This window comes from Siphateles boraxobius, unplaced genomic scaffold (genome assembly GCF_051911475.1).
Source record: "Siphateles boraxobius isolate OS27281-9 unplaced genomic scaffold, OSU_SipBor_1 41, whole genome shotgun sequence".
Lineage (NCBI taxonomy): Eukaryota > Metazoa > Chordata > Actinopteri > Cypriniformes > Leuciscidae > Siphateles > Siphateles boraxobius.
In genome coordinates, this window is record NW_027509042.1 from 37,262,623 (window position 1) to 37,274,820 (window position 12,198).

The following is a 12,198-nucleotide window of genomic DNA, read 5'->3' on the forward strand; positions in this document are numbered from 1 at the left end:
TTTTTTTCATTTCATTCATTGCTTATTGGTGACAGGGGTCCGAACTGTTTAATGTTCATCTTCTCAATGTTCCCTAGATTGTCAGAGCCAAAGAAGGGTTGTACCACCCATATTAAGTGTTTGCTGCCAGGAAGCTCTTTTCTGTTTTTGTTTCATCTGTACATAGAACATTTGAAAAGTAACTGACAGTAGTCTGGAACTAGCCTGATCCCACCAGACTCTCTTACATTTCATTTGTACATAGAGTCTGGCACCGCTCCATTGACAAGCGTTAACTTCCTTGTAGGCAGGTACTCTATTGAAGTCTAAAACTATTGGATCTGCCCAGAGTCACTCTGGATCTGCCATAACCAATCGGTAACGTCTGGTCGTGACGTATGCCTAGCGTTCGCCTTGGCCAACTCATTCACCATTAACGGAGCGAGCTGGGAAATCAAACTTTTCCCGAACTCCGTGGGGAGGAGGGCCACAACATCATGGCCACCAACAAAACAAAGCAAAGATTGTTCTTGCTCCGGCTTTAACTTCTTGATATTCGGCAGCGTTGCCACAAAGGACCGAATGGCTTCGCTCGCATCTTTCTCCACTGCCATTACTGAACTACAACTCAAAATAACGCACGACATCAACGTCATCGTTCTCAGCCACTCCCTCTGTTCGCTGAATGGCCCGGTAAAAAATTTATCAGAGAAAACCAAAGACTACAGCACAATCCCAGACCTAGTACTAAAGGAAAATGAAAATTGAGCGGAAATACGTAGGAGGGCGGAGCCAGGCTAGTCTGGAACTTCAAAAGGGACGAGTTCTATTGTCAGATGAAACAAAAAAAAAATAGCTTTTTTGGCAGCAAACACTTGTTTGGGTCACACAGGGATAGAAAAAAGACCCAAATACTCTGCTGTATCTTTAATGCTGTGGGCCTAATTTTCTGCCAGAGGTCCTGGACATCTTATTTAGATAGACCTACATGACATCATGGATTTGATCAAATACCAACAAATAAAAAAAATCAAAACCTGACAACCTCTGCTAGAAATCTTAAAATGGGCCGTGTTTGGATCTTCCAACAGGACAGTGATCCAAAAACAAACATCAAAACAAAAATTGGTCACTGAGCACAAAACCAAGCATCTGCAATGGCCATCCCAGACCTGAACCCTATAGAAAATGAGTGGGCTGAACTGAAGAGAAGAAGCGCCAACGTGGATCCGGGAATCTGAAGGATCTGGAGAGGTTCTGTATGGAGGAATGGTCTCTAATCTCTTGTCAGGTGTTCTCCAAAACCATCAAGCATTCTAGGAGAAGAGGTTGCAAAAAGTATTAAATTAAAGGGGGCGAATAATTGAGTGAATTTGTAATAAAAATAACAATGCAGATTTATTTTTTACAGCCATCTTTGAACATATTTACCAAGGGGGCAAATAATTCTGACCAGCACTGTATTTTCATAACCGAATGAGAACATTAGCAAAACACTATTAGAATATATTTTTGTTAGCTGGGAAATGCATTTACAGATACTACTAGCAGGCCACACTAATGAGATATACATTATCCTCCCATACAATTTACCAGTAGTCATATACATGAACAGATATCGTGTGTGATTTTGTAAGGATTGCCAATATGTTTGAACACATTGTGCCTCCAAGACTCAAACTATACACAAGCTGATATATTTTGCAGTGTCTGAATACAATCATAAAATAAATCTTGCAAAACAAACTGCGCAGTGCTGATGCATCATAGTGTTGGAGAATGACAAACTGCTGTCCGATCACTCTGCTGATTCCACCCCTATGTGATGTAGTTTGTAATGGATTACATCATCAAAACATCTGTTGACCCATGCATGCTTCATAATTCACATATCACTTCAGGCATTTCAGTGTGACAACGCCTGTTTTTATTGCCCGTGAGGTTCCCATCCATTTCAATCAATGTACCCTTTTGTCCTTTCATCTGTCCACTGATTTCATATGTTTGCATTTAAATGACATGGGATTTATTATATAGTAAATGAAATGTGACGTGGGAAGCTTGAATCTGTGTGTGTGACAGAAACCACAGATGCCAACAGTTGGTATTTGTGCTAAAATACCCAATAGCTGGACAGTGTGTTTTGGCACATGCTAATGGATCTGCTTTGGTCTTTCTGCACTGCAAAGCCACGAAAAATACAGACCCCACTAAGCTTCGAACTATCAGCTCAAATGGGTTGGTCATGTCAATCGATCTTATTACAGTATAAACATATTCTTTAGGGACAATGGGCAGCCATTTAGATACCTCACATTCACAAGACCCCCTTGAATACACTATTTGAAATCTGCCATCTTTGCTCATAAACATGAACATTTTGGACACAGTTGTTCAACCAAAACTAGAAATACCATGTGATTACTCTGACATCATAACAATGCAGATTTTCTGATGGCACTTCAAGAATTCTCACAGTCCTAAACCCTATCTTTAGCTTTGATATGCAGCAGTAGAAAGGGGGAAACAGGTCATTTTTGCATCCAATCTATCACAAAACATCTGCTGTAATAATTAAAACCTAGAATTGCATGCCTGTCAATGGAGAAGGATGCAGCGTGTCAGCAGTCTGGCCATGCTAACAAGCTAAACCGTGAGTCAATTGCCTGTTCCCAAACTGTAGTACAGTCTTTTCATCACCTCTGACGTAGCTTGCCTTCATAAAAAAGCGTTGGTATCACACTATTCCCTCTGAGGAGCCAGACAGATGATTTCAATAAGCTTTCCCAAGATTGGTTTCCACAAGCTCATTGACACTTTGTGGTTGGATTACTTGTTTAAATATTGGCTGGAATGTCTTCTTTGCTGACACACTTGGGAAATTTGAAATATATTGAAATGGAATATATCTGAAAGCTTTCTGGATCTACAGTATTTGGAGACCATAGTGTGACAATAATGGCTGCCTTTATTGGTGTCTTGGTGTTGCTAACCCAAAGTAAAAAGTGGGTTTTAAAGTTAACACAACATTGAAACTATGGATGCTTTTGACCCTGATGAGTTTTAGAAAATAAACTCTCCTACTTTTCAGACTTGCACTAGCTATTTGTCGACTAATAATCTTCAACAGTGCATTACCAGCCCAATAGGGAATGTTCTCAGAACTTTGGCTCAATGTTATGAGCAAACGACAAGAATACTTTTTGTGCGCAAACCCCCCCCCCCCCCCCCCCCCCCAAAAAATAATGGCTTTATTTCAACTATTCATTTCCTTCTCTGTGGGCCTCGAGTCAGTTCACTTGTGTAATAGCGCAGTGCTTCTGTGTTGTACGTCACACGCATCACACACATGACCAGGATCAGCCAATAGTGAGCCAACGTGTGACGTAGCTCTACGCTATCACACTACGCTAACTGACTCAAGGCCCACATATAAGGAACTGAATAGTTGAAATAAAGTTGTTATTTTTGTTTGTTTTTGCGCACAAAAAGTATTCTCGTCGCTCGATAAACTTAAGATTGAGCCACAGTAGTCACTTGGACTATTTTAACGATGTCTTAAATGACTTTTTGAAAACAGGTTTCAAAGTGCAAGTTTTTCAGTCTATAGGCGCATAGTTTTTCTTTACAAAGTAATCTTCTGGCCTGGCAGCAGAATACAGCGTTTTTAGTCGTTCTCTTGGATCCGTGCGAACGGGAATTATTTTGACAACTTTGTCATTTGTACGCAAAAAACTCAAGGAAAACGTCTCAGGTTACGTATGTAACCCTGGTTCCCTGAGAGGGAACGAGACGCTGCGTTGAGACGCGGTGGGAACGCTCTGCGTGATTGCGTCGTGAAGCACGTGTATAATCAGTCCAATGGAAGAACGAGACGTCACCGGCGGTGATGTCATAGACCAGGAAGCTATAAAGCACACCAGAAATCAGACCGCGACAGCTTCTGAAAAGGCCTGAAGCAAGTCGATCAGGGCATGCAGGAAGTATGGCAGGAGAACGCAGCGTCTCGTTCCCTCTCAGGGAACCAGGGTTACATACGTAACCTGAGACGTTCCCTTTCAAGGGAACTCGAGCTGCGTTGAGAAGCGGTGGGAACCCCATGTCTACTTCGCCATAATGAGAAATGCCCGTTCTGTGTGGAGTCCTTGCGCACACTAAGAAACAAGCAGCCTAGCCCCGGGAGTGGAGAGGTCTAGGTCGTAGAATCTGACAAATGTATGCGGTGAGGACCAGCCTGCCGCATTACAAACGTCCTGCAGGGAAACCCCTGAAATTAAAGCCTTAGAGGCAGCCATACTCCTAGTAGAATGGGCGCGGACAGCCATAGGTTAGAGCTGTCCGGCCGCTTCATAAGCAAGTGAGATAGCCTCAACTACCCACTTGCTCATTACCTGTCTAGATGCAGGGCAACCTTTCTTGGTTGAACCGAAGCAGACAAATAACTGCTCTGATCTACGCCACAGGGCAGCTCTGTGAACGTAGGCATCCAAAGCCCTAACGGGACATAACAGATTGAGACCTTCCTGATCTGGGGTAACGAAAGGTGGAGGGCAAAAAGCCTGCAGCACAATAGGGCCCGCCACATTAGTGGGGACCTTAGGAATGTAACCCGGCCTAGGGTGTAAAAATGCTTTCACCATACCAGGTGCAAATTCCAAACATGAAGGAGCCACCGACAGGGCTTGCAGATCTCCAATTCTCTTGATAGAAGAAATAGCGAGAAGAAATAGAGTTTTTAGTGTAAGGAACTTCTCTGAAACCTCTTCAATAGGCTCGAAGGGAGCCAGGGCCAGACCCTCAAGTACAATGGCCAAATCCCAAGCCGGTGCTCTAGAGTGCAATGCAGGCCTAAGCCTCAGTGTACCACGGAGAAAACGAGTAATAAGAGGATCTCTCCCAAGAGAAGAAGCCCCCAAAGGGGAGCGATAAGCAGATATAGCCGCTACGTACACCTTTAAGGTGGAGGGAGATAATCCAGCAGAGAAACGGTCTTGAAGGAAATCGAGAACTGTACCAACCGGGCAGTTAGCAGGATTTAAAAAACTTTCTCCACACCATGTAGAGAACAATTTCCATTTCAATGAATATAGTTTTCTCGTGGAAGGAGCTCTGGATTGAAGGATGGTCTCAACGACCTCAGTCGAGAGACCGGATTCTAAGAGCTGGGCCCCCTCAGAGGCCAAGCCCACAGTTTCCACAACTCCGGGCGAGGGTGAAATATCGTGCCCCATGCTTCAGATAACAAGTCCCCCCTGACAGGAATCTCCATGGGAGAGCCGTGCAGAAGGGACACTAGGTCCGAGAACCACACTCGGGTCGGCCAGTGCGGGGCTACTAATAATAGATGAGCCCCCTCCCGGCGAACCCTCTCCAGAACTCCCGGAAGCAATGATATCGGGGGGAATGCGTACAGGTGCAGCCTCGGCCACTCCTGTACCATAGCGTCCAGTCCGAGAGGAGCTGGATATGTGAGGGAGAACCAAAGCGGACAATGGGTTGTATCGTAAGATGCGAAAAGATCTATCTGAGCTTGACCATAGTTCTCCCATAGGAGCTCCACCACCTCGGGGTGAAGTCTCCACTCCCCGGGCCTCAGCCCCTGTCTTGACAGGATATCTGCTCCCACATTCAAATACCCTGGAATATAAACTGCCCTGAGTGACAGTAATTTTCCCTGGGCCCATAGGAGGATCTGATGAGCCAGTTTGCATAATAATAGGCCCCAGATGATGGTTGATGTAAGAGACCACCGATGTGTTGTCTGTGCGGACGAGCACATGATGGCCTCTCAGGTCTGGCAGGAAGTATTTGAGAGCCTGAAATACCGCCATCATCTCTAGTCGGTTTATATGCCACGAAAGCTGATGGTCCTGCCAGACACCTGTCGCCGAGCGGCCACTCATGACCGCACCCCAGCCTGTGAGGGAAGCATCCGTCGATAGCGTTATGCGTCGACAAGAAGCCCCCAATACTGGGCCTTGGGCGAGGAACCAAGGTTTCTTCCACATGACCAAGGCACGTAGGCATAGCCGCGTGACCTTGATCGTGCGAAACGGATTTCCCCTCGGAGAAAACCCCTTGGTCCTGAGCCACCACTGCAGGGGTCTCATGTGCAGAAGGCCAAAAGTAACTACGTTGGACGCAGCTGCCATGAGACCCACCAGTCTCTGGAACTGTTTCACAGTGAGTGACTGGCCTAGTTTTACCATATTTACGGCTGTGAGAATCGCAGAAATACGAGCTGGAGACAATCGTGCTTGCATAGTTGTCGAATCCCACATCACCCCTAAAAAAGTGGTCCTCTGGGCTGGGAGGAGCACACTCTTCTTGGTGTTTAGCCGCAACCCCAACCTTTTTAAGTGAGACAGAACGACATCTCGATGCCGAACTGCCAACTGCTCGGAACGAGCCAGGATCAACCAGTCGTCGATATAGTTTAATACGCGAATGCCCTGGAGTCTCAGAGGAGCCAGCGCTGCATCCACGCATTTCGTAAAGGTGCGGGGTGATAAACCTAGGCCGAATGGAAGGACCCGATATTGGTATGCTTCGCCCCCGAAAGCAAACCTCAGGAACTTCCTGTGATGAGGATGAATGGATACATGAAAGTAAGCGTCCTTCAAGTCTATTGTGACAAACCAGTCCTCGGACTGAATCTGTGATACAATCTGTTTGAGTGTAAGCATCTTGAACTTGAGTTTCTGAACTCTGCTGTTTAACTGACGCAGATCTAGAATAGGACGCAACCCCCCATCCTTCTTGGGAACGATGAAGTAACGGCTGTAAAACCCTGACTCTCTGCTGGGAGGAGAAACCCTTTCTATAGCCCCTTTTTGCAGAAGCATGACCCGAGCCTGCCTTGGGTCCACCACTGTGGGAAGGACCCCTTGAAATCTGGGCGGACAAGAACCGAACTGAATTCTGTAACCCTTTTCTATTATATGCAGGACCCACTGAGAAATATTTGGCAGTAGTTTCCACGCTGCCAGAAATTCTACTAAGGGGACCAGTCTCTCGAGACTGGCCTCGGGATTCGGTTGTACGGACATTTCGGTGCCCTGAAGCGGCGAACCGGCAGGGAACAACCGAACTGACCGTTCTACGATCCTCCTCGGAGAATCGTATGGGGACGCTGACACCTCGGTGCCCTGAAGCGGCGAACCGGCAGGGAACAACCGATGTGGCAGCGCTGCGACTCTCCTCAGAGAATCGCCCCCCAGAGGGTGCCGAGGATGAACGATTTCTCGAAATCGTCCCTCCTCGGAGGGGACCACCCTCAGAAGCCTGACGCCTTGGGCGTCAGGACTTCTTCTTAGCCCAAACCTTCTTAGAGATGACAGTCCTCAGATCTTGCCTACCCCTAGCTGGCCTGGACTGCGACCGCCACCCAGATTCCCCAGATTGTGGAGGAGCCCGAGTGGCGACGCTCTGTTTTTGATGCACTCTGTGCTGTGAGGAGCTTGTACTCGGATGAGACTGCTCGGATTTAATAATCATTTTTCGCCCAGCAGTCTCGGGGATATTGAAACGTCGAGGAAGAAACCTCTGGAACGCAGCCGATTGTTTTTTCGTTTCTTGAAACCTATCGACGACACAGTTGATAGCGTCGCCGAACAAACTTGAAGGTGACAATGGCGCGTCCAGAAGAACAGACCTATCTTTATCCTTTATATCAGACAGATTTAACCAAAGATGCCGCTCCGTGGCCACCAGGGCTGCCATAGAACGGCCCACTGATTTGGCCGTCTCCTTGGTGGCCCGGAGAGACAGGTCTGTTGCGCGACGCTATTCTCGAATTGCGTCAGCGCTGACTTCCTCACGTTCATTGATATCCTTCAGCAGATCAGCCTGGTATGCCTGCAGTATAGACATAGTGTGCAGACATGACGCAGCCTGACCTGCTGCCGAATAAGCTTTACCCACCAGCGAAGATGTAGATTTTAATGGCTTGGTGGGTAACGTCGGGGTTTTTAATGATGACGATGACTCGGGAGAGAGATAGCTCGCGAGCGTCTCTTCAGCCTGAGGCACCTTAACATAACCATAATCAGATGCACCCAAAACATTACTGTAACAGGAAGTTTGTGGGTTAAATACTCTGAATGACGCCGGTTTATTCCACGATCTCGAAACCTCATTGTGGAGATCGGGAAAAAACGGGAGTCCCCGACGTGGAGGCTGTGTTTTAGATGGTAAAAATCTTTCATCTAATAAACTTTTTCTAGTAACACTCAAAGAATCATCGGCTGGCCATACAATATTTAATCTAGCTACAGCACGAGATAAAACCTCCATAAGCTCCTCATCATTATCGGAGGCATGAGCTGGCGAAAACTCAACATCCCCCATATCAACACTGACGACATCCAGATCCTCAGAACTGGATAGCCGCGACAATGGTGCCCCAACCTGGGAAGGAGAAGCCGCAGCGCGGGCTCCTTCCTGGGCAGAGGCACCGGATCCAGCAGGTAAGGGTTGAGAAAGGGCTGGGCCCGTCTCAAGCCCCGCTACTAGATCCATATGCGAACCCCAAGATGAAAGCCTTCGCTGTGCCTCGGCAGCAGCGGGACCCGCACCCCGGGGAGCGCGAACCGAACCGTCCTCCTCAAAGAACGCCCGGCGAGAGCGGAGCGCCCTCACGGACAGCTTCTCGCAATGCTCACAGTCAGCTCCCTCGAGAACTGACTGGGCATGCTCCACTCCCAAACAAGCAACACAAAGCTGATGTGTGTCCCCACCCGTGATGAAACGAGGGCAAGGGACAACACAACGCTTGAATTCTTGTTTCGCTATAATATATATATATATATAGATAGATAATGTGCTTGTGACAGACAACAATAAATAGACAAGGACAGTATACAGAGAGCGCTTGCTGAAGGCAACAGAAGCTGTCGCGGTCTGATTTCTGGTGTGCTTTATAGCTTCCTGGTCTATGACGTCACCACCGGTGACGTCTCGTTCTTCCATTGGACTGATTATACACGTGCTTCACGACGCAATCACGTAGAGCGTTCCCACCGCGTCTCAACGCAGCTCGAGTTCCCTTGAAAGGGAACCTATTCCGTTTTTTAATAGCCTACATCTTTGTGGTGAAAACGTACCCTGAGATCCATAACACACTACATGTGCCCAGAGGTTTGGTCTGCTCATAGTGAGAAAGATGCCTTCCACATTTTTAAAGCGCTATATAGAAGGTGATAGTGCTTTCTTTAAAAATGTGGAAGTCATCACTCTCACTATAAGCAGACTGAACCTCAGGGCACATGTTTTGGCACATGTTGTGTGTTATGGAACTTATGGAACAGATAAGAAGTTTTTTTTCTGAAAGACACATTTCCAGTGTCATTCATTTTCACCACATCTAACATAATGTATTGTGTTTAATAGCATTCTGTTGTGGAAAGTGATTACCCCATTTAAGGATATTTCATAACTAGGATTTTAAGTATCGTAAATTGCAGTTTGATTTTGTTTGTTTTCTTCACACATCACACATCACTTTCATTTGAAGTATGAACTTCACACTTAAAAAAAAGTACACTAATTTTGAGATAACTTCATAGAGGCAACTCTTGGTTATGATAGAAATGATGATGCAACGGAATGACAATTTGTTAAAAAAATAGATATAATCTGTATGCAATATATATTGACAATGGTTCAGTTATTTCACTTATGGTTAATATTGTATATTTTTTAAACATAATAAAGCTAATATTTTGATGATGGATTTTCATATTTGAAGACAGCAGCTTCATTACAACACTACTAAAATGGTGGAAGGGTATGAGCAGAAAAGAGAAAAAAAGAGTGGCAGAGCAAGAGAGAGAGTGAGAGAAAGTACTGAAAGAGTTAAGGAAGGATAGAGCTGTGATCCCTGGTTCCTGTTTGTGTCAGCCATGCTGTAAGTGAACACTAAATCAATGCCTCTAAATCATGCGGATCATAATGGAGCTTTCCTCCCAACACAGCCATTTCGCTACCCTCCCATTACACACAAACTGAGCTTGCAGCGATTTTTATACAGAACTGTTTAAAATAGAGATTGAAATGGAAAATGTGTGTGACAGAGAAAGAAGCTCTCAACCGCCAGTAACCGTCACAAATAAATCCTTCTCTATTTGATATACCCAAATGGAATATTGATATATAGCCTAAATTCAGTCTGGCAAAACCACAAAAGGGGAAACAGCTCATCCTATAAAACAGCGCCGCTTTGACTTGCCGGGTTACACCCAGAAGAGTGACCTTTCGAGGGCTTTATGTTTATTTATTTTTCTTCTCCTCACCTTTCGTTTCTTATATGGTGTGATCTCTATTTTTTTTAGAGGACGGACCAGCACAGGAAGAGAAAGGGCTAAGGGTTCATTCAGCACATGTTGCAGGGTCACCACCCCATTCAGCACCAACAAAAACGTCAGCACACACACACACACACACACACACACACACACACACACACACACACACACACACACACACACACACACACACACACACACACACACACACACACACACACATTTTTAGAATCATGGTCTATTTAAAATGTTGGCAAAAGTGCACTGAGAGGCAGTGCACTGTTGTCATTAAGAAAAAAGAGAACAGATCATTGCAGCAGTCCTTGGAACCATATATATATATATATATACATAGATGCCTCGTTAGTAGCTATTTCTATGGGCCGCTATACGTAAGCTGCCGCAATATTGGAATGGTCAAAGCCGGTCCTGTTGTGTCTTTACCCCAACATAGTATATTAGAATAAAGGATTCAACTCGGAGGTAAAATGAACGTGCCTTTACTTAGCTTCATCGGTAAAACAATGACACAGTATCAATGCATCAGTGGATAACCTATAGGTAAACTCAGTAGCTAGGGGAGTGGTTCCGCTGAAGTAAATAGATCCACTTTATATACTACAGGTCCCTGAACCCTCGAGAACAAGTTGTCTGTGCGACTGCAACTGTAGTTAAATGGATTGCTGAATATCTATATCTGCAATAGACTTCAGCAGATGATTTTACTAAAAAAACAAGACGAAGGCGTCAAATAACACAAAATTAAGAAGTTACCCTACTTTAAAAACCTGTAATATTGATAATACAAATAAAATGTGTCTGAATGTGGCATATATATATATATTTGGAACCTCTCCAATAATTGTACATTGTGATTCTAAACAGCATTGCTGAGCTTCGTTGTTAGTAGTGTTTTATTTTTTTCATATTGATGATATATTACAAGGGTTTTCAAACTAGGGTCCTGAGACCCCCAGGATAGAAACCTCAAAAAGACGTTATATAGTGGTCCTTGGAAAATTCCAGAGAAAAATAAAAGTGTAATTTTTACTGTAATTATTAAGCACTAAACAAATAAATTAGAATGATTTAAAATGTTTTTGAGAAATTATTTTAATGATTTATTTTGGTTGTTGTACTGTACAATGACAAAATAATTACAAGTTATAAAATTTTTATATTTTTTTTTATAAAATAACTTGTTCTCTATCATACTAAGGCTACTATTTTCTTATAAGAATAATTAAAATATTGATATTATATTATATTATATTATATTATATTATATTATATTATATTATATTATATTATATTACTGTATATATTTCAAGGCCTTGGCATCAAAACGTTTAAAAACACTTAATATATCTTAACAATGATTTTGTTGGTGTTAGAGTTGGTAAGTATGATTAATTTCTGTGAATCTGTTTAACTCTGATTCAATGATTCACTCATCACTCAAAAATATTCACTGTCTCCACCCTTTTCATTTATTAAAATGTTTAGAATTTTTTATTTATTTATTTTTTGGTTTAAATGTTGCTATTTATTTTCTATTATTGTATTGGTTGTTATATTAAATGAAAATAAATAAAAATTCTTCTTTGTGTTCATTTATTAAAAATCAGTGTTAAATAAATGTTTACTTCATTGTTGTTTTAAACATTTTAATTTATTTGGTTGTAATATTGGTTACTTTGATTAAAACAAACACATAACCCATTTGCAGGAAAAAATAAACAAATAATAAAGAATGAAATATTCAAAATAAAACAGTCAAATAACATGAAAAGGCAAAGAAATAAAAAGGTAAATGTGAAAACGTGAAAACGTGATTATGAAAAGAGGACTGTTTTATTGTGCATGTTCCTTGCAGGTTCATGGCAACAAAGAAATGGGCAAAATCCCAAAGGCA